The sequence below is a fragment of the Aulonocara stuartgranti genome (assembly GCF_965226115.1).
Source record: "Aulonocara stuartgranti genome assembly, chromosome: 23".
Classification (NCBI taxonomy): domain Eukaryota; kingdom Metazoa; phylum Chordata; class Actinopteri; order Cichliformes; family Cichlidae; genus Aulonocara; species Aulonocara stuartgranti.
In genome coordinates this window covers 51,070,241-51,093,405 of record NC_138958.1, presented here as the reverse complement: position 1 = coordinate 51,093,405, position 23,165 = coordinate 51,070,241, and the positions used below count along the sequence as shown (strand labels likewise).

The 23,165-nt window shown below is 39.6% G+C and overlaps 1 long non-coding RNA gene and 1 pseudogene across 2 annotated transcripts; one reads left to right on the top strand and one right to left on the bottom strand.

The window, feature by feature from the left end:
* The first annotated feature begins 3,069 nt into the window (after nucleotides 1-3,069).
* On the top strand, nucleotides 3,070-10,806 carry LOC309701373 (cytochrome P450 4F3-like; annotated as a pseudogene). The gene is made up of 13 exons (XR_014280824.1): nucleotides 3,070-3,281; nucleotides 3,429-3,573; nucleotides 3,652-3,705; nucleotides 3,800-3,927; nucleotides 5,371-5,492; nucleotides 5,570-5,716; nucleotides 5,818-5,947; nucleotides 7,141-7,207; nucleotides 9,603-9,726; nucleotides 9,820-9,953; nucleotides 10,140-10,204; nucleotides 10,285-10,367; nucleotides 10,444-10,806. The product of XR_014280824.1 is annotated as a cytochrome P450 4F3-like (transcript).
* Nucleotides 10,807-19,787: 8,981 nt separating this feature from the next.
* LOC309699843 lies at nucleotides 19,788-21,706 on the bottom strand. The gene is made up of 3 exons (XR_014274506.1): nucleotides 21,638-21,706; nucleotides 21,364-21,476; nucleotides 19,788-20,331 (listed from the first exon to the last, which is right to left on the bottom strand). It is a non-coding gene; the product is annotated as an uncharacterized lncRNA (long non-coding RNA).
* Between the last annotated feature and the right edge of the window lie 1,459 nt (nucleotides 21,707-23,165).

Below are 23,165 nucleotides of genomic sequence, written 5' to 3'. Positions count from 1 at the left end.
TATTTTGGAAGTGATAGCAGAGCTGTAAGTTTTTTCAGAAATCTCTCAGTCAGAACACGGTATATCATGTTTAGGTGGAAACTAGCAAGCTAACTTCTAACTCTGTTAAATTTAATAAATTCTGTTTTCATGGATGCCTGGATGTTAAACTTAATTGTTACAATCGGTACAGCAGCAACGCTCATCATTTTATTAAAGAGGAAAGATTTTAGACAGTTTAACTCTTAGTGATGCCGCAGTGTTCGTTTGACTTTGGGACCTGATGCAGACGGAGTTTAGGACCCAGATTACACCGCGAGACTCTTGACTACAGTAGCCGTAATGCGCTGACAATCCACCAAGCGGTGCGGTTTCATAGCTCACCAAAGTTGGACTACATTCATTCAATCATTATTTACAGATTTTTTTTTGAGTGGCGTGTACCACATAAAATCAGTTCGAGGTCAATAAGCACAACCAGAATACAAACATAGGGCACACAGGATTATAAGGCGCACTGTGGATTTTTGAGAAAATTAAAGGATTTTAAGTGTGCCTTATAGTGCGGAAAATACAGTATACAGAAGAAAAGAATATATCGCGATATATGTCGTTACCGCACATGCTTCATATTATACCACAATATGGATTTTAGGCCAGCCCTAATATAACTTGAAATAAATGACCTAATTTTTCATTTCATATCATTTATTTCACCTGTTGTCTTTATTTTAATTTCAGATTACCTTTCACCTCAACATGTTTGTCTTGTCATGTGGTAATATATTTTTTCAGCCATACATAGTTTAGCTTTACTAATCTATTCTTTATGCTTATTCTGTGTAGCTTTTTAACTATTCTAACAAAATAACTCTTTTCCCTAAATCTGTGTGTAAAATAAATTATTTCTTTTGTAAACACTGTTTTACAGTGTTTTTCTAACACTCAAACGGACAGATTCAAATTTCTCACTGTTTGTTTTGTTGAAGACCTTTGTAAGTGGGAGACCTGAGTGCACACACTGTGCATCTCCCCGCCCACTGGCGCAAGCTCTCTAGAGCTCTTTAGTGGACTTCAGTATATAAATCACTGACAAAAGAAAAAAGAACAGGAGGAGAAGCAGACGGGGTCAAAACGAGCTGAAGCTCTCTTTTCTGCTGTACAGGTAATTACCCCCATTTGCTTTGATATGATTTGATTTTCAAACAGTGTAAAAATGAAGTTAAGCCAGGTTAATGTTTGTTTGTTCTCAATGTAAAGGGTGCAGGTTATTGGCGAGTGGATGAAACTGTGTCTGTGAAGCACTCCTTCACCCCCAATGTTGCGAGTCTTATTTCAATATTGTTTTCATATATGTTACAGCTTTGTTTGCACTAATATTAATAAGAGCTGCTGTGAGAAAAGTACTACAGTGAATTTATACAAACAGCATTGGCTGCAGAATACTCTCATGGTTTAATAATTAATTTGTTTTTCTGTTGAGCTCTGATGATGCTTTGATTTTTAAACATTTGTTATGAGGTGGTAATATCAGGGGTGGGTAATAGTGGGTTGACTGCCCTCTTAAAGGACAACTCCCATTAAGGCTTAAATATCTGGGACACTCCACCATTTGGTCTTACAACTGAAGAAGCTTCTCCAATGAGAGGTGAAACATCTTCAAGAAAATAGAAGAAGTCCAGTCCCTTTTCTTTCCCAGCTCCTTGGATTACTATGACTATAAATGAGATCCTATACAGACGGTTGGTTGGTTAACCTGCAGTGGGTCTGGTACAAGTAGGTCATCTGGAACAGCAACTGATTAACTATCTGAATTAGTGATGGGATTTCTGGCTCTTTTTAGAGAACCGGCTCATTCGGCTCGGCTCACTAAAAAGAGCCGGCTCTTTCAGCTCCAAACCAGCTCTTCAGGTTGTTTTGTTGCTTTAATTAATTAATTAATTATCAACAACAATATAAAATTATTCACAAAAGGAATTAGTAATGTAAAAAACGTGGTTTTCTTTATATATATATTTATATATAAATATTTATGGGGGCCCCTAGAGACGAAACACGTACAAACTCCAAAACACATTTCTAGCGTTAACTGAACTTCCAAAACAGAGCTACCTAGATCACTTAAATTACACAATCGAATTCATATGTCTATTGTTTTTGTATCAATACACAAACACTCATATATATATATATTCAAATAAAAAAAAAAAAAACTTACCTGTTACTACCAGTGTTGGGAAGGTTACTTTTAAAATGTATTCCATTACAGAATACAGAATACATGCCCCAAAATGTATTCTGTAACGTATTCTGTTACGTTACTCAATGACAGTAACGTATCCTGAATACTTTGGATTACTTAATATATTATCATGCTGTTTACAACTACGTGAATGTACTATGGCTGTGATTTATTACTGTCACTGAAGGTCCGCGGCTCCGAACCGTAGTAAAGGGACCTCTGGCTAATACGTCGGGTTCGTGTCGGGCTCATAGCCGAAAACTGGCTTTACTTTGTTGTGTGGGTCAACTTTGCTAGCAAGAGACAGAGAGAGGCGTTGAAAGGCTGCTCCAATGGAACTTATTGTTTTTGGAGGAAAACACGAACACGGTGTACAGTCGAGTCTTAATAGCTTACTTACAACTGGGCTCGTCAGGCTCTCTTCTTGGCTGCAGTGGTTATTATTATTATTATTATTATTACATGCTTCCAGCTCCCGTTTTTGCTCGATGACAGCTGTACTTTTCCTTTTTCTCCCTCCTTCTTCTGTATGGTTGTAACAACAATCACATTCAAAACTGTAACTGTGCAGTTACCTTTTACTTTAACATTATTCTATATAAAATTATCTAGTTTAACTGATACATTACTGTGTTTATTATAAGTGCATTACTAACACACTGTATCACTATAATCAGACTGGCATGTTTTGCATTCCATATATGATCAATATCAGGCCTGACCAATATTTGACAGGGAGACTGCCTCTTTTTGAAAACTGTCGGTAATTTGTTTTTCCCCTTGTCGAATCAGAATTGAGGGTTGGAGCAGTTTCCTCAACCACATAGCAGGATCAGAGGACTTCTGAATATTAATTTCTCTCTCAGCGATGGCTCTCCTGCACAGTGTCCTCTCTCCGGTCCTCAGCTGGACATGTCTCTGTTCACTAATGTACATATTCAGTACTGGACTGGTTGCTGCGGTTGCAGTTTTGACTGTGAGGAAAGTCTGGTACTCTCACAGGCTGTCATGCTTCAGCAAACCACCGGCAAACTCATGGCTGTTGGGCCATCTGGGGCAGGTACGATACACAGGCATGTTCTAGTTTTATATTTACGTATCTCTACATCATAAAAGCTGTAGGGTTCATGTACTTTCTGTTGCGACACAATAGATTTTCTCTTTGATTACTGATCTTAAGATCTTGTTTTGTGATAAAACATGATAGATACGGGGCAGAGAAGAAGGTTTCCAGCTGATGGATGACATGGTGAAGACATACAAACACTCCTGCTCCTGGGTCCTTGGTCCTTTCTCTCACCTGGTCAGACTCTTCCACCCTGACTATATCAAACCTCTGTTAATGGCACCTGGTAGGGTAAAACACAAACAGACCACATTTCAAGAGTTTTTGTTCTTCTCTTACATCATCCATCATCTACTTCCTTCAGCCAGCATGACGGTGAAAAATGGGCTCATTTATAACCACCTACAGCCTTGGCTGGGTGAGTCAAATATTTCTGTTTTTCTCATCTGTGGTTACATAGTTTACAGGATGTTCCTTTTAGCATCACTAACTCTGTTTCTCTTTTGTCTCAGGACGCAGTGTGCTGATCAGTAATGGCGAGGTGTGGTCTCGCAAAAGACGACTGCTGACTCCAGCTTTTCATTTTGATATTTTGAAGAGCTACATTACCATATTTAACTCCTCGTCTAAAATCATGCATGTAAGATTCACACAGCCATGCACAGAACTGCTTCCATGACGATTTTTGTTTCAATTAACCATTTAGACAAGCATTTGATCCAGTTTGATTTGTTGCTTTTTGGTAAAAGTGGTACAACCATGAGGAAAATTAGCTTTTTAGTTTTCTCTGTAGGTTCTAAATAAGTCATCTAGGTTGATTTCTAGTGTCATTCAACAAAAACAGCAGCTTTATCAAGGCACTTGATGTTGTAAGTCAGAGATGCATGGGCTGTTGTATCATTTTTTTTTCCCCCAATGTGGATTGTTTTAATTTTTTTTTTTAATAGCAGATTGTGTAAAAACAGGAACTTGTTTATCCTTTTTGTAATTGCTTTAGTGGTATTGTGAAAGGAAATGTGGACAGGTCTTCGTCAATAAGAAAGCCTATAAAACCCTGCTGTAACATAAACATCTTGCAGTGTCAAGGCTGTGAGGGCTGTTTAAGCAAAAGTACAATATCCAAATACAGGCCAACAAAGAAGCGGATAAAGATTTTATAGAGTTTTTCACACCAGGAGAAAAAGTAGAGGTGAGTCTGGGAAAACAACACAGGAGTTTCTTCCAGGTTTGGAGGATGAGTTTATTTCTGCCCAGTGTTTGAGTTTTCAGATAGCGTAGTTTTGCCAATAGTGAATGTACTGCTCACTTGGAGTATGAGGGAGGGTTTTACAGAGGAAGCGTTTGCATGCTGGTTGTGTCCACAAGGTGGCAGCCATGGCAGGGTGAGCAAGCAGGTGGTTAATGCAGGATGATCCAGGTAGAATGCAAGTATTCACTAGCATACTGACAGACTATAGCGCATAACCTTTAGATGAGTCAGATGGTCAACAGGTGCGGTGGGAAACCATGGAACTCCACCCCAAAGGAGTAGGATAGTACCAGCATGGCTTGACTTTAAGATGCTAGAAGGAAGAGAGAAAACAACTGACTCGCACCCAGCCGTGACATACGGAATTGAAGAAAACTCCAACAATCAACCAACTTCCTGTGAGCAAGCATTTTATGACAGTGCGAAGGAGAAAATCTATTTTAAAACATCAATAGAAGTCTGTTACAATATTCCAGATTCCTGAGAATTCTGAAATAAAGGAAGAATCTGATAAACATTCTAAACACCCAAATATAGCTTACAAACTACTGCTAAATGTCAATTATGAATTAGTTTTCAATTATGCCAAAAAAAGCTCTTTTAAACTAAATGTGCCTGTAAGATTTGTAGAATTATATTTTTATCATCCCTTTCTCCTCCTCCTCTAATCTGCCTTCTCCACTGCTTTCTCCTCCCACATCTCCATCTGAGTCTAAGCCAGAGTTCAGCTGCTTGAAGTTGAGGACAGCATGAATGACGCCCCAAATATGATTTTGTTTCCATGCAGATTCTCACATCTTTGTCCCATTCCTCCCTTCTTGTTTCTGTTTTCAGGACAAGTGGTGCCGACTTGTAGCAGAAGGCAAAACTAATCTGGAAATGTTTGACCACGTCAGTCTGATGACTCTGGACAGTTTACTGAAATGTGCCTTCAGCTACAACAGCAACTGTCAGGAGTGAGAACAGCCACTTACTTCAACTGATATCTCCCATTTTTGTTATGATGGTGTTTCTAAGAAAATTGTCCCTCCAGGTCTTCCAGTGAGTACGTGTCAGCCATAGTGCAGCTCTGTGACCTGGTAGGACAGCGGCACCACAACATTTTACATCATTGGGACTGGATTTACTGGAAGACTCAGCAGGGGAAACTGTTCAAACAAACCTTAAATATTGTACACAGGTAATGTTCTGACCTTCTGATATTTGTGTAGCCAAGTTATACAAGTTATGTAGGAAGCTGCAGGGATCATTAATTTTAGTCTGCTGTATTCTGGTTTGCAGATTCAGCAGGGATGTGGTTCAGAAGCGACGTGCCCTTCTGAAAGCACAGAGGGAGATAGTGACACAATGTGAAGTTGCCCCGACATCACAGAGGAGGAAAGACTTTGTGGACATTCTGCTGCTGACAAGGGTAGGACAGAGGGACTCGGAGGAGCATCATAGTAGTAGTAATAAAATAAACAAACAAGAAGGGATGATAATCCACTTCCAGAGCCATTAATTTGATCAGTTCTGAAATGATCACATGGAACTGATCTGTGTTTAGTTTTGCTTATATAAGACATAGGACATCCACTTTCACAGTGCATTGAATAAGCCTGTATTAGTGCCTATTTAGCATTACACAGCTTTATATCAGACCCAGCAACACGCTCAGACAAAAACTGGTTCACCCGAAAGACAAAACGCCAAAACACAGACTTAACAATGTGGTGTATGCTGTACAGTGCAGCGAGGAATGCCCAGACCTCTACATCGGAGAGACCAAACAGCCACTTCACAAGCGCATGGCACAACACAGAAGAGCCACCTCCACAGGACAAGACTCAGCAGTCCATCTGCATCTACAGGTCAAAGGTCACTCTTTCAAGGATGCCAACGTTCACATTTTGGACAGAGAGGACAGATGGTTTGAAAGAGGAGTGAAAGAAGCCATCTATGTCCACTGTGAGCGACCATCTTTGAACAGAGGCGGGGTTTACGACACCAACTCTCTGCCATCTATAATCCAGTTTTGAGATCCCTTCCCAGACGCCTTAACGCCCACTCACATCCTGGGCCATCTGACCTCAGGAAATCACATGATAAGGTGGGGCCAGGTTTCACAATGAACTCACCCAAAACTCTGGCTGATTGGGACCCACACCCAGTTTCACACCTTGGCTCAGGCGATTAGAGGATCATCAGGGGGTCCTTTTGTCCCTCTGTGGGGGGAAACTCCCACTAGGTTTATATCTGGGACTCTCCACCATTTGACCTTAGAACTGAAGAAACTTCTCGGATGAGAGGTGAAACGTCTTCAAGCAACTTAAAGAAGTCCAGACGCTTTTCCTTCCAAGCTCCTTTGACTACGATGACCTGGATGACTGAGAACCTTCACAGACACAGCTTTATATCCCACTCCAAGTAAAGTCCACAGGCACTGGAGCAGTTCATGTCAAACATACGTGCAACCTTAGCAAAATGGTGTAGGGGCTAAATTGAAGTTGGTCTCAGAGTGAGTAAATAGTTAAAGGTGGATTTAAAAAGTGAAGGGAAGGAGAACATCTAAAAATGTATTGCATTTTTGGGACTTTATCAGTGTTACTGATGTGTGTGTTGAAGGACGAAGATGGACAAGGCCTAACAGATGAGGAGATACAAGCTGAAGCCAACACCTTCATGTTTGCAGGTGAGACGCTACAAGGGCGTAGATTTGGCATGGACGGAGGGACATGTCCCCACCAATATCCAGCAATTATTGAATTGTCCCCACCAATAATTTGATCTCTTCGAGTAAAGAAAAACAAACCCGATAGAAAGAAGAAAAAAAAAGATCTGTCAACGTCTCATTCACCTAGCGGTGCAGAAAGAGTTAAATTACGTCCTCTACCGCAGCGGTCCCCAACCCCCGGGCGTTTGGTACCGGGCCGCGAGAGTTGAGGCTCAGGTGTGAAATTTTGTTATCGTTAACTCGGTTTTCCTGGGTCTTTTCAGTGTGTTATGAATAAATCTTCTTTTTTTTCGGTACCGGTACTAGTTTTATTTTGTTGTATTTATCCGCAACACCTTAAAGGCCAGTCCGTGAAAATAATGTCGGGCATAAACCGGTCCGTGGCGCAAAAAAGGTTGGGGACCGCTGCTCTACTGAAGTCCTACGTCATGTGACAAATATGGCCAATGTGATTGGCTGTGCCTTTAAGGGAGCTCTGTTTAGTTTTAGCAGCGGCAAACCTGCGCTGCGAGGAGGAGAGGAGGACGGCAGCAAAGAGGAAGAACCTGGATATAAGAAAGTATTTTTCAAAGAAACCTGTAACTCACTTAAAGTCAAGTTCACTCATAAAATGTGTCCATCATAATAACGTTACAGGCTATGCTAGGCTTTGGCCCACATCAGTCTAAAATTGTATGCAACCATGAACGTGTTTTGGAAACTAACTGCACAACAGGCAGCACTATCAGTTCTCTCAGTCTCAGAGCAACATTTCTAATTTTGATTGAAAGTGTCAGAGAAAACGGCAGCCTCGAGCAGCCAGGATATTAGTTTACAGAGGCTGTTAGAATTATATGTCTAACGTTAAATGTTGGTGACACAAGAATTTCATCTTAATGGCACTGACGTATTCATAGGGTTCATTTTTGAGACAAAATATCATGAGGTAGTCATGATTTTGCAAATATTCCAACCAACACAAAGCTCAGAGAGTAATGGTGACACAAGATCACAGGTGGAATGATGACTTGTTGGTTCATGACTGTATTTGAAGCACATGTGTGACTGCATGTATGTGGAATGTCTCACTGTTATTGATCAGGTGACAGAGGCAGCTCTGCCATGTTGTAGCTCAGACAGGTGGAGAGGCGAGGTCACAGGTGACTGACTGATGATTTGGTGCTATAGATTAACTAGTATTTATTATCATGACAACTGTTAGGCTGCTGCTGTAAATTGATTCATTAGTGTATATCTGACAAAGAATCTGAATTGACACGTCTCACTTTTTATATGGCACAAATCAATGTGTTATTTTATCAGGTGGCAATATGTCCTAGTGCAGTCAGAGGGGAGGAGCCAGGGCCAAAGGTGAGGCACATCAAGCATAGAATAATACTTTTAATCTGAGGATAAAACGCAGGTACTGAGGCTAAAAGAAGCTTCAGTGCTCTCAGAAGACTAAAAACATGGGTAAGGTCAACAATGACTCAAATGAGATTAAACAATGCTGCTGTGTGTCCACCAGGAGAGACTGGACAGTATAGATGTAAAACAAACATGCCAGCAGTTTATCTCAGTTAACGAGAGGAGCAGGCCTGTGTGTGGCTGCTTCACATAGTGGACATTGAGTTGTTGTGTGGGACACCAGTAGTCCATGTCTGTTGCTGTAACAGTAGTTCATGTTTAGAATAAAAAATCTCAGCTCACTGATTTGATCGGGGCAATAGTGCCTAAAATGTTGCATAATTTTGCTGAGAGATCTTTTACTTTGTGGTAATCTTAGACGAGTAGTTTTATGGACAAAAACCAGCAGGTCATTCAGTGTTCCCTTAGTGCTGATGTATCAGAGATGTTGGTGTACTATAACTGAAGTAATGTTGCTAAGTCCTTAAAGTCATATTCTTTTATTGTCATGACTCTATTTTTATTTTTGTATGATACCTGATTTATATGGATTATGGCTGAAGTAAACTAAAGTATAAAATACTTAGTCAGTCATTTGTTTAATAGTAATTTAACATTATATAATTCACATATAAAACTATGAATTGTGATTTTAAATGGTTTAAAAGCAGGTAGAATAGCATAAGTAGGCAAGTATATTTCTCCTTTTTTATCAAGAACCAAAGACAAAAAGGGTGAAAAGAAAGAAACAGGGCAGGGTTCGGTGGTTGAATCATCCGTCCCCACCAATGCCAAAACCAAATCCACGCCCGTGAGACGCTACTCTGACACCAACTTTTGTGGTCAGATGTAAAAATGACAAACTATAATGTTAACGGCACTAGGATGAGTATGTGTCTTTAGAGCGCATAGTTTGTTGTCCTTCAAATGTTTTAACAGTTTGCAAATCTTCCTTCTTCTTCTGCAGGTCATGACACAACAGCCAGTGCCATCTGCTGGACGCTGTATAATTTAGCACGCCATGAACACTATCAGGAAAAATGCAGACAGGAAGTGATGGACCTGTTGGAGGGATGAGATGAAATCCAGTGGTCAGAAAATACAAATGGCAACAACATTATTTGCAGTTTCAAATGTTTACATATGAATATTATCTCAGTGCACTGACATGACTTAATTTTCAGGGAGGACCTGTCCAACCTTCCCTTCACCACCATGTGCATCAAAGAGAGCCTCAGACTCCACTCTCCTGTGCAGGCTGTAACACGGAGTTACTCTCAGGACATGGTGCTGCCAGGAAATCGAACAGTCCCAGCGGGTCAGAGTCAAAGCTCTCTTTCAAGGTTTCTAAATGGATTTTAGAGGTTAAAGAGCTGTGTCTCGTCATGAATCATACTAAACTTTATTAAATGCTTAATTTGTGAGACTGTATGTTAAAGGATCACACCAACAGTTGGTGACCAATAAAGATTGATGCTGTAAAGGGAAACTTCTTGTGAAACAGGTACAGTCTGCCTGGTCAGCATTTATGGAACACACCACAACCCTATTGTTTGGACAAACCCACATGTAAGTACTTGGTGACATAGTCTGCATTTCTTCGACAAATCTATTGTGTGTTTAACCTTTCCCATTTGCTCTCTGACCAGGAGTTTGATCCCCATTGATTTGACCCAGGCAACAAAATGAACCAAGCTTCTCATGCCTTCATCCCCTTCTCCTCAGGCCCCAGGTTCAGTTTTAGCCTTAATCTAAATAGTACAACTAGGAAATGGACTGGTTAAAATATAACAAGTATCTCTTTACAGGAACTGCATTGGTCAGAAATTCGCCATGACAGAGCTTCAAGTTGTAGTGGCCCTGACCCTTCTCAGGTTTCGACTGACCCCAGGGGTGAACCCTGAACTCGGGAGCAGCAGAGTTCGCCGTCTTCCCCAAATCGTCCTGCGTGCAGAGGGAGGCCTGTGGCTGCAGCTGGAGCCTCTGAACACAGACTGAACAAACAGTCAGCGGAATGATCCATAAGATAATACTTGAACTTAATTTTTAATAAAGTGTTAGGAAAAGATCAGCAGCTAGAAAGTGAGACTTGACATTGACATTAAAACTACAGCAGACCTGTGAAAGAATTTTGTTTGAATTTTGTTATTGTGCTTTAAGGAAAAAGGAAAAGCTTTCTCTTTATGGGGCAAATGTGCACAGATAGTCTTCAGTGCTCCCAATTCCAGTTTTATAAAGTGTAAAATGCAAATACTTATTCTTCCTGAAAACTTGAGAAAGTTTCGTCTGCTATATTCCATTGGATTTATTCAAATTCTGTGTTGCTATTTCCAGAATAACTTCATGAAAACATAATGAGCCACATAATTATCACTTGATTCATTATGAGTCTTTCGAGTTTAAAAGGTGTACAGGTTTTCCATTGTCATAATTTATCACCCTGATTATGTGATCAACACAGTTCTTGCTTTGCTTGTCCTCATGCATGAATTCATCTGATTTTGCCATTGCAGAATTTATATCTATTAGAAATAAAGGATGAATAGGCTGCTGCTCTGGACTAATCTCTTTTAAAGTCTGAATCCTATGGAGTTCTACTGCATCTTCCAAAACAATAAAGACGAGGTCCACATGGTTTTCCAACAGAGTTTTACAAATATTGGCCTATGCTAGCACCCACTTTAAAAAAAAATGGTAACTCAAATTCAGAATGACCACACACTATGCTCAAACATATACTGTGCCATCATTAGTCTCTTTCTTAAACCAGACAAACACCTTATATTTCATACAACTACTGCCCAGTCATTAATAATTAAAATGAGTGTTAAAATCATTTGCAAAGTTCTTTCCATCAGAGCAGAAAAACAAAAGTAGAAAAAGTCACTTCATTAAAATACATCCCAACCAAACAGGTTTCATCAAAGCTAGACATTCAGCCAATAATACAGACTTATTATGTAATAGACTACTGTTCCTTTAACAAATGACACAGGATCACAGAAAAAAAATTGTCTGCTACTTGCGGTATTTCATGTGTCTTATACTCAAGTGTGCTGAGTCCAGATCTATAGTCGGATTTTGCCTAGGACATCAGGTTCTGAAGTTTTACACGGTATCATTGGCTATTTATACCGATACGAGAAAGTAATTTCATATTCATTATACAGCCACTGTACATAACTAAATTTTGCTTCAAAACTGTGAGAGATTACAAAAACTTGTCCACATTAACAAACGTGTGAACAAGTTCACTCGAGTGGTTATGCAACGCACATAGACTGTTGAAAAACTGCTTTAGGCACTTGTGAGTTTTTGCTGTTGACCTCTGCAGAAACCAGCAGTAGTCACCCATTATGTTGGGTTGTCTCCATGGTGGCAATAACCTGGTTGAATCGTTCTCTGTATTCATCACTCACATGACCCAAATTTGAAGGGAAAAAATCCAGATGACAACGCAAGAAATGCATTTTGAGTGACATTCAGCAGCTGAGTTGCTGATATGCAGCTAACAAGTTCAGCGCAGTTTCCAACCCGATGGCTTTCAAGAAAGTTTTGCACAACTAGCACAAGTGAATCCCAAGCCGCGAGTTCAAGCGTGTACACTTTGGATCTGAATGTGTCATCACGCATTATTTTGCAGATTTCAAGACTAGCAAAAATTCCTGCTTTTAGCTTGCCATCCGTTTTGATCTTTCCAAACCTATCCTTCAGATACTGGAAACCATTTCCACTACGATCCATTACCACAGCAAAGATTTTCATTTTCATCATTGTGTCACTTTATAATGATTGCTATCATCACGACTGTTCCATAGACGCAGCAAACGGCATTGCCTTTCTCTTGCCATTGAGCCACAGTGTGAGGCCAGAGTAGCACACAGTGCAGCAGCTGTGAGGTGCCCAGCTTTTGTCTTAATCCCTAACTTTACACCCGAAATAATACTTGTAAGCAACTGTCACTATCTTCATCAGGTTTTCGTACTGATCGCATGAGGTGTATTTACCACAATTATAGCAAAAATTGTCTGGATGGTTAATGCAGCTCCGCCCAGTCATCTTTAGAAGAAAACAGACTCATAGACTTACTAGCAAAATAAGAAAACAGTACTTGACTCATCTTGCATTATATAAAGGCTTAGCAACTACTGACATCAGCTCACTGAGCTGCTCAGATGTGCCCAGACGCTGCAGGAACATGCTGCTGTCATCATGTGTTATAAACCAGGCGCTGGAAGCCATGATGCAGGTAATGGTGCATCAAATATAATGTTGCCATACATCACTACCTGGGCCCATTTACAACGTAGTCGCCAAACTGTACTTGGCCTATAACTTAACATCTAGATGAATTTTGACTTCTGATTTAGAATCAGCGCACTGTATTTTATGTAAAGAGCATGTTTTATTCCAAGTAGCAAAATCTTTGTTGTCCTGTGTTATAAGACTACAGTAGCTTCTTTAGATGCAAGAAAATATTTGATTTGTTTACTTTGTTAAGCCTCGATTAGCTGCATGTACAGATATAGATATCATACAAAATTTATGATATATTTATGATACCATATCGAGACTTGCTTTCTTAAGAACGAGTGACATCATTGATGACATTTAAAGCCTTGGTATTTCAGAGAGCGTTTTGAGTGTTGGTGTGTTTTTTGGATATGTGTTTTAAAGTAGTTTTCTTGAGCAGGTTGGATTGACAAATCAAAGCTACCACAGTTGTTTTGATTGGCTTAGCCACTAGGCTAAAAGTAAACTCTTACGCAAGCTGGCTCAGGATGTCCCGGTTTTTATTATTAACTTTCTTTGGTCCAGATATTAAACAGAGCAGACATTATGTCCCAGATACCTTTGAATGTTCAAACCGGCACAATTTGTTTCTGAAACACTAACAGGTAAGTCCAAAACAGCAACTCTGTTTCTTTAATCAACATTAAGACTTTTACCGGGAAAAGTGAACGGAAGTCCTTCATCAAACCACCTGATCAACAAACTCCGACTTGAAGAAAAAGCAAACTTTGTAGCTGCTCCATCTACCTCTGCTTGTTTTACACAGAAAAAAAAATCTGTAGTAAGTCTCCAAAATATGCAGATGAACTGTTAAGTTAGTCTGATACTATGTTTAAATGTTAGAGCTTGCTTAACACATTATAATCATTTACGGGAATATTATGTCAATATTATATGTAATAATTTATTGAAATAAGCCTCCAGAAGTTGTATTTAAATGTGCAGATGAGGAGTTTTTCCTCCACACTGTCATATGATGGGGTTTTCTCTGATGCTTTATTGTGGGGTCCACCTTACAATATAAAGTGCCTTGAGGCGGCTGTTGTTGTGATTTGGCGCTATATAAATAAAACTCAATTGAAAATGGAACTTCCTCTGTATGGTTGTAACAAGAATCACATGCAAAACTGTAACTGTGCAGTTACCTTTTACTGTACCACCATTCCATAAAAAGTATGCTGTTACTATGTTTTCTCTAAGTAGATTGCTAACTCACTGTATCACTATAATCAGACTTGTTATGCTTCTCTGAAGATAAACACAACAGATGACGGGAATGTTTTTGATTCCATATATATCTGATATCAGGAACCTAAGCAGTGTCAGCCTTGACTAATATTTGACAGGGAGACTGCCTCTTTTTGAAAACTGTCGGTAATTTGTTTTTCCCCTTGTCGAATCAGAATTGAGGGTTGGAGCAGTTTCCTCAACCACATAGCAGGATCAGAGGACTTCTGAATATTAATTTCTCTCTCAGCGATGGCTCTCCTGCACAGTGTCCTCTCTCCGGTCCTCAGCTGGACATGTCTCTGTTCACTAATGTACATATTCAGTACTGGACTGGTTGCTGCGGTTGCAGTTTTGACTGTGAGGAAAGTCTGGTACTCTCACAGGCTGTCATGCTTCAGCAAACCACCAGCAAACTCATGGCTGTTGGGCCATCTGGGGCAGGTACGATACACAGGCACCATCTAGTTTTATATTTATGTATTTATGATCTCTATATCATAGGATGTAACAAGAGCTTTCACAGTTAAACAGGATGGACTTAACATTTGCTCTTTGATTACTATAATCGGTGCAAAATTCTGTCTTGTTTTGTGAAAAAACATTAAAGATGCAGAGCACAGAAGAAGGTCTCCAGCAGATAGATGATCTGGTGAAGACGTACAAACACTCCTGCTGCTGGTTCCTTGGTCCTTTCTATCACCTGATCAGACTCTTTCACCCTGACTACGTCAAACCTCTGTTAATGGCACCTGGTAGGGTAAAACACCAACAGTCAAGTAATTAAACCACAGTTTTTATTCTTCTCTTACATCATCCATCAATTACTTCCTTTAGCCAGCATGACAATGAAAAAGAGTCTCATTTATCACCACCTACAGCCTTGGCTAGGTGGGTCAAATATTTCAGTTCTTGTCATCTGTGCTTACACAGTTTACAGGACTTGCACCTTTTTCCAGTTTTTTATGTTCCTTTTAGCATCACTAACTCTGTTTCTCTTTTGTCTCAGGACACAGTGTGCTGATCAGAAATGGCCAGGTGTGGTTTCGTAAAAGACGACTGCTGACTCCAGCTTTTCATTTTGATATTTTAAAGAGCTACATTACCATATTTAACTCCTCGTCTAAAATCATGCATGTAAGATTCACACATACAGTCACACATACACTCATGCACAAAACTATTTTTGGTTTCAGTGATCATTTAGACGAGCAAGCATTTGATCCATTTTGATGGGTTGTTGGTAAAAGTGGTGCTGCCATGAGGAAAATTCGCTTTACAATTAGTTTTAGATTCTTAATAAGTCATCAAGGTTGATTAGTAGTAGGCTGGACAAGTAAAACAACTTATTAAATTTATAAAATTGTAGAAAAATTTCTAGCAGTTCAAAATGTAAAGTTTTCATTAATTTACAGAAAATATCATTTTGTTTTCTTTTTAATTTTTGGGCACACTATCAAAAAGTTTTTTGTCAAAAAGTTTTTCCAAATTACAGAGGATGTATCCACTGAGTTTAATTCTGTCTTGTGTTCAATCTTCCACATAGCGCAGTTTTAGCAGTCATAAATGATATGCTCGCTTGGAGTGTGAGGGATAGTTTCCAGAGGAAAGGGCTGCATGCTGGTGTCCACAAGGTGGCAGCCATAGCAGGGTGGGCAGGCGGGTGGTGAATGCAGGATGATCCAGGTAGAATGTGAGTACTGACTAGCAGAGATGGGCAGTAACGCGTCACTGTAATCTGATTACTTTTTTCAAGTAACGAGTAAAGTAAGGGATTACTATTGCAAAAACGGTAATTAGATTACCGTTACTTTCCCGTAGGAACGCTGCGTTACTGCGTTACTAAAACCGTGATTTTTTTTTGCGAGAATGTCTCACAACAGTGACGTAAGCGAGTGCGCCGTTAGTGACAACAGCTGTCTGCAGATCAACAATCTCTTTACAGGAACTGCATTGGTCAGAAATTTGCCATGACAGAGCTTCAAGTTGTAGTGGCCCTGACCCTGCTCAGGTTTCGAATGACTCCAGGGGTGAACCCTGAAGTCAGGAGCAGCTCAGCTGGAGTTCGCCGTCTTCCCCAACTTGTCCTGCGTGCAGAGGGAGGCCTGTGGCTGCAGCTGGAGCTTCTGAACACACCCAAACTGAATGAGCAATCAGAGGAATGATCCAACAAGTGGAGTTTTTGTCTAAATTTCAGGAACAGGACCACACCTCATCCACGCCCCTTTCACTCTTCAGTCAATATATGCTCCTTAAACCATCATCGTACATTGTAACTGAGGATGTGGTCCCAGCTAGTGAATATAATGTTTAAACGTAATTTTTAATCACGAGTCAGGAAAAGATCAGACACAAAATGAAATTTACTGCAGGCAGTAACCTGTGTCTGCAGTAAACTGCTCCCACTTTTGTGTTCTTATGTAATATAGCTCAAACACAAAAATAAACAATTAAATCTTACACTGATGGCACCGCTCAGACACTAATTAGCTGTTTGATTTTGAGTTTTCACACATTCACATTAGGAGTGAAATCTTGACACTCACTTAACAATGAAACTCAATCTTTAACTCAGCCAGATAAAACTTTAAATCTTCTCTAATATGAAGAGAGAGAATTAACAACAGTCTTAGCAACTCTGTGTTGGTAGCACAGTTGGGTTGTAACTTAGATGTGCTCATATCTCTAAATAGAAATAAAACTGATCTTAAGACACAATTGAATTTCAGGTGGGTTTTTTCTTCCAGAAAAAAAATTAAGATCTGTAAACCAAGAAAGAAAGAAAGATTGCTAGATTAAAAGTTTATTCTACTATATTCCGTGTGATTTATACAAATTCTTCTGCAGTCAACTTTCATGTTCATGGAAGCATAATTATCAATTTGCTTCCAAGCTTCACGATGCAGTACAGGAGGATCTTCCACATTGTCTTGGGGGCAGCTTCTCTGTGGGCCCACTTAGTCTCTGACAGCTTCTGACAGCTTCTGCAGCTCCAGTGGGCGCTGCTCAGGTAACAACTTCTCCTGCATTTTAATAAATGCAGAGTGTTGTTTAGACAAGTTGGCCACAAAAGTGTAAAGCTTTTCAGTTAGGTTGAAAAAGCTGACAAAACATGTTTGATTTTGCCTTAATCTGGTTTTGGTAGAGAGTGCAATGTGTCACAGGCTGGGTCTTTGACCCAGCGCTCTGAGGTCATTTTTGTATTTTTCTCATTTTGATATGTGATTAGTTTTTGTGTCATTTCCTATCTAGCTTTAGTTTGGGCAGTTATTGTTTATTGTTCCCTTGGTTTTCTATGTTTGAGTTCTTGCATTATTCATCACGTATTAGGTATGTTAAGTTTGTGTTGTCATGTCTAGTTTTAGTGTTTCCTGTTTTATTCTGACAGTGTCATGTGTTCTTTGTTCATTGTATTTAGTTTCACTCCTCCTGGTCCTGTCATTAGATTCATGTCAGTCAGCTGTTTCCTCATGTGTCTCCACTTCCCCTGATCACCTCATGTGTGTATTTAAGCCTTCTGTTTTCTGCATGTCATGGTTGGGTAGTCTGTTTATCTCACCACAGTTACAGTCATTATCTTCATCTTCGCCTGTTTATTTCCACCACAGTCATAGTTATAGTTTTTGGTCTTAGTACCTCATAGTATTTTGTTTCTTAGTGTTTTTATTTCGTTTGCTTAGGTTTTCCTGGTTTACCCCTACCGTCGTCTCAATAAAGGATCACTTTTCTGTTACATCTTACAACTCCTCGTCTTCATCTGCTTTTGGGTCCTGTTTCCATACACATCGGCGCACCCCGCCGTGACAGCCTGACAGGCCTTTGGATTATTTTTTTTGTTGTTGTTGTTGTTTTCCTGACTGAAGTCCCTTAAAGTGCCCCCTCTTGTTTGCAGCCCCATCATAACCTTGACCCCGGATGTTTCAATCTTCAGATTATTTTCTTCCAGTACAGCCATTACTAGCTTTTCAACAGCATCTCCAGTAGCTAACTCCAAATTACACACCTGAAGGAAGTGCTCCTTGATTTCCATATTGTGTACATATCTGACAACAAAGGAAACCTGCTTGGTGTGAACACCTCTGTGGTTTCATCCATTAATATAGGAAAACACACACTTCTTCAGTCTCAGCTAACTGCAGGAAGTCACTTGGATGAGTGACGAAACGCTTCTCCAACTGAAAATGTCCAGATGAACAGAATCAACCTTTTGGGATTTATTTACCTGGATGATTAAGCACGCATCAAGACGTTATTTTATCAATATTTTTTAAATGATAGCAGCGCAAACAAATGTTTGCAGCACAAACCAGCACAAACGTAGCACAAACCTTTGACATCAATTTTGTTTGATTCCATTAATGTGTGTGTGTGTGGGGGGGCTGGTTGACCTCTGATGACCTCTAGAAATTTTTATTAATATGTTTAAAATGAAAGCGGCACAAAATAAAATTTTTGCAGCACAAATGTTTGATACCATTTTTGTTGGATTTGAAGAAGGTGGGGGGGCAACTTCACTCACATATAACAAACTGTCTCAGAAAGGATATTTTAGTAATACAACATTTTACAATTTTTAGTGATAACAGAACAGACTCATCACATCAAGCCACAAAATCTTCTAAAACCTGTCCGTGGCCTGACTCCTCCCCCACAAGGATCAAGCTTAAAATTATTATAAAGCCTATCATAGTGGGCAATCACAATGAATCCACCAGATGTCACCGAACATGACTGTGTTGAAAAGCTTTAAGTAAAGAACCTTTTTCAGTGCTTCAGGAAGCTTCATTTGGCCATCATTACCGATGGATTTGACGAGCAGGGGTGGAGAACTGGGGAGAGGAATCCTGAATGGCATTTTGTCCAGTTCCAGCCAGACCGGATACTACCACTCTCAGCCCCATGTGAGAAACTCACCGTAATGAAAAAAAGAGAAAGGAAAAAAATCCAGATTCTCCATTGTGCAGCATGAGGACGTTTGAACTTTTAAATTATTAACAGATGTGGATGATGGGCCATAAGCCCGAATTTAACTTGCATGCAACAAGTTAAATTACTGAAAAGCCCATGTACAGATGTTCATTTCTTGAGAATATGCGTGCTGTATGTGAATGATTTTCCACAAATAGCTCCTTTCATTGGCCAGCTTTAGTTTTTAAACCAACTGGTAGACCTGATACCAAATGTGTTGTATCCCTTGGTGACCTTGTGTTCTCTCCAGTACTTAGAGGTGGTAAACAGGGTCACAGCAATTAAGTCTAGTATTTTAGGCTGCTGTTATCATACACTGTAAGTGGGTAAGCAATGAATGCATTCAGGATGTGCTGACAAGAAAGCCCCTCTCATATACGTCACCTGTAATATTTTTGTTTTGGTTAGTTTTAGTTCAGTTTTTAATGACCATCAAATCAAAGTAAAAACATGGGGGCATTTTCTTATATAAAGTAAATTCTCAGAGACAGCATCTTGGTTTGATTGTTGGTTTGTTTTTAATTACATTTGTTGTTGTTTTTAATGGAGTATATGAGAAGGGTGCATAGTGGCATTTAATCATAACATAAAATTACAGTTCCAATTGGTAAATAAAGCAAAAAGCAAAAAATAAATAAATAAATAAGACATGCAGGAAACGCTATCTCAGACATGTATATTTGTGGGTACAGAAGTAGAGCGCATGGGGATTTTTCCTATAGTTGTGTTATTGTGTTGAAAGGTCATTATGTCATGATCATAGTGCACAGGTAATCCTCCACATTCGACTACAACTATTCTGTCAGTGAGAAGCCTGCCCTTATACTGACATTTGGGTTTCCTGGCTCCATCATTTTTTACTTCACATATAACAATACGAAACTTGGCTGTTCTCTCTGTCATGCCACTCCTGGGATCACATCTTCCTTGACCATTACAAATGGCTTTGACCTGTTCGTCATCACTAAGGATGAACGTGTTAGCATCCTTACAACTGTTGTCAACATTGTAGATCTGTTTACTTTTTATTTCTGCATCACATTTTTCACACTCATCCTAGCATCTATATGCTGTCGTCTAAACTTTTCATAAGGGGTTTCATTCTGCCGCTTCACCATTGGTTTGGTTTGAAGATTGGCTGGTTTTGAGAGTCCAGTGGCAAAGAGCAGCACAAGCAGCAAACAGGTAAACAGGATCCTCATTGTTTCCTGGAGAAGAAAAAACAGGAACATTTTCATGATTTAGAATTTAGAGGACCAAAAGTAAACTCAGTTAACGATGAAACAGCACAGAAGAACAGGACCAGATCATTATTCTCTGCTGGACCGGTAATTACTCTGTTTGAAAATCCAATATTAAACCAAACAGTGTGACTATGACGCTAAAATGAATGTACCTCATATTCTGATACTGTGATGGTCCAGTCGGGTTAATGTTTGTGTGTCAGTGTAAAGACTAAAGGTATATAGAATACCTGTGTCTGTGAAGTCCCACCGTTATGCCATCTGCACTTTGGTCCCGCTATCGCTCTTGAAAATGATTTGCGCATTTACATCGCTATTTATAGTTCAATATGTGGCCGGAAGTAAGGTGTGCTCTGAGGTGCATCTAGCAAACTCGAGTCATCATTTAAAAACAATACTAACAATTTTCCTTTATTAATATAAACACATCAGTCGATAATTTCTTAGTCGTTTTGATGTAGCCTTTTAAATGATTAAAGGATAAGATCCCATCAATATAACAGCTTCCAAAAGTTATATATCAAAGCCAGTCTCATTTTTGTTCTTTCACAAAGATATGGCAATATTATATTATTATAATATTGTGGTGTTTGCTGGAAAGAACTTTGATCTTAAAAATATATGAACATACCTGTATAGCAGTTCATACGTTAAGTAGCAGTTTAGCTATTTATTAACAACACATTTAACAACAAAAAAGCCTTTTGAATGACTTTCATGGGTGTTGGAATTTATATTGCTGTGTTTATGAGGTTTACCTAAAGGCACCAGGAATTCACAACTTTAATTCACATACATTGAACTATACATGAGAAAATGACAGACCACAATCAATAATCTTAGCAGTCACAGCTAAGTATTGTCTTCATATATGTAAAAGCTGTGTTAGCACTAATATTGATATAAGGTGTAGTCACAAAACTACAACATTCTAGCCAAAGTTAATTATAATATTAGAAATGTATCATTTAAACGTTTCCCAATGACGACACTCACCATGTTTTTTGCTTAACTGATGAGTGATTGGTGGGTTAAACTGCAGGTGTTCAGGCACGAGTCAGTCTTGTGGAACAGCAGGTGGTGAAGATGACTTCAGTCACTGAAATGCTCTGAAGGTGGAATTAATGTTAAAGTTTATTTAAGGATAAATTAATAAAGATTAATACAGAAATTTAGTTATCTCTCTTTCTTGGTTGTATGAAAAATAAGCTTGTTTCCTATAAAAATGTAAATAAAATAAAAAATTAATGTACATGTAAAAAGTTCTTACCAAAAGAGGATTAAAGACTGAGCAAAGATCAAGGCAAGTGCAGAGCGCTGTTATTAAATTCTACCTGAGCAGGAAAAAATAACACTTGGATCTGGGGGCTTCAGTTTTCACACATTTCAGTAGCGCCACCTTAATCATTTGCATCAATATCTACATCATCAGCCCACCTGTTCTAAGAAACGTGAGCACTTCCCTGTTTGTGGTTCAGAAGCATACTGCAAACATAATGTCAGGAATAATGTCCACAGCATGCTGATGCAGGGTGTCATTAATGGCAGGATTTATGGCGTTATTATGGTGACGTTACCGCGGGAAAAGCATTTTTGCAGCTCAGCGTTGAAGCTGCAGTTCGCAAAAAAGGTTTGCATGTTTTCCCTGTAACATGTGAAGCTTAGCACAATACTATATTTTAAAGTGCGTGACATTTGCCAAGTATAAAAGGTCTTTTATAGCCGGCTTCTCTCGCTTACGGCCATACCACCCTGAACACGCCCGATCTCGTCTGATCTCGGAAGCTAAGCAGGGTCGGGCCTGGTCAGTACTTGGATGGGAGACCGCCTGGGAATACCAGGTGCTGTAAGCTTTTGCACTTCCACACACAAACTGCAGAGGGCGCCGCTGCTCACTCAGTGGAGGCAGCTTCAGGAAAAGCTTCATGACAACGCTCCTCATTGCATTTCGCTTTTGTGCAAAACAAAAAAACAACAACAACAAAATATTTAGGAAATACACAAACTTATTTATTCTGTAAATGTACAAAATCTCTGTGGCTAGTCCGTCTGGCCTCAGTCGAGACGAACTTGTTAACCTTGTAGTTTGCAGCGGGCGCAGTGTCAACCTGACACCCATGTGCAACCAGTTTGAACTCTTATTGGCTGCCGACTGCGGTCCCGAAGAGTACTGAATAAATGCGCATCAGTGTGCTACCCTGAGCAGGGAACACGATATCATGGAGTTTCTAACACGGAGCAAGGTGAAGGTGACGCGACTATGCAGGACCGCCCCTGCTTAGCTTCAGAGATCAGATGAGAACAGGCTGGTATGGCCATAAGTGAGAGGCTTCCTCGACAACGGGGGTCATGTAGATACTGTAACCCATTTATTGGGATTTAAAAAACAATTTAGAGTGAAGGATATTGATTAGTTTCTACTTTTTTTAATAGCTGCACATGACAGCACAGTTATAATGCATACTTAATGCTGCAATATTCACGTCATAAACAATTGTGAGTCTTTGCACAAAAACATCTACAGGTGCTCTGTGCATGTACAGTGATATTGATGTAACGCTTGAAGAATTTGACATTACTACATGAGCGGAAGAGCTCTTTGCGCAAGACTCACTAACAATCCTATTGGAAAATGAGCTTAAAGAGTGCCTCACATCCGTTTCAACATTTAAACTGTCATTTGTGTGTTGAAGTGCAAAAGCTTACGGCACCTGGTATTCCCAGGCGGTCTCCCATCCAAGTACTGACCAGGCCCGACCCAGCTTGGCTTCCGAGGTCAGACGAGATCGGGCGTGTTC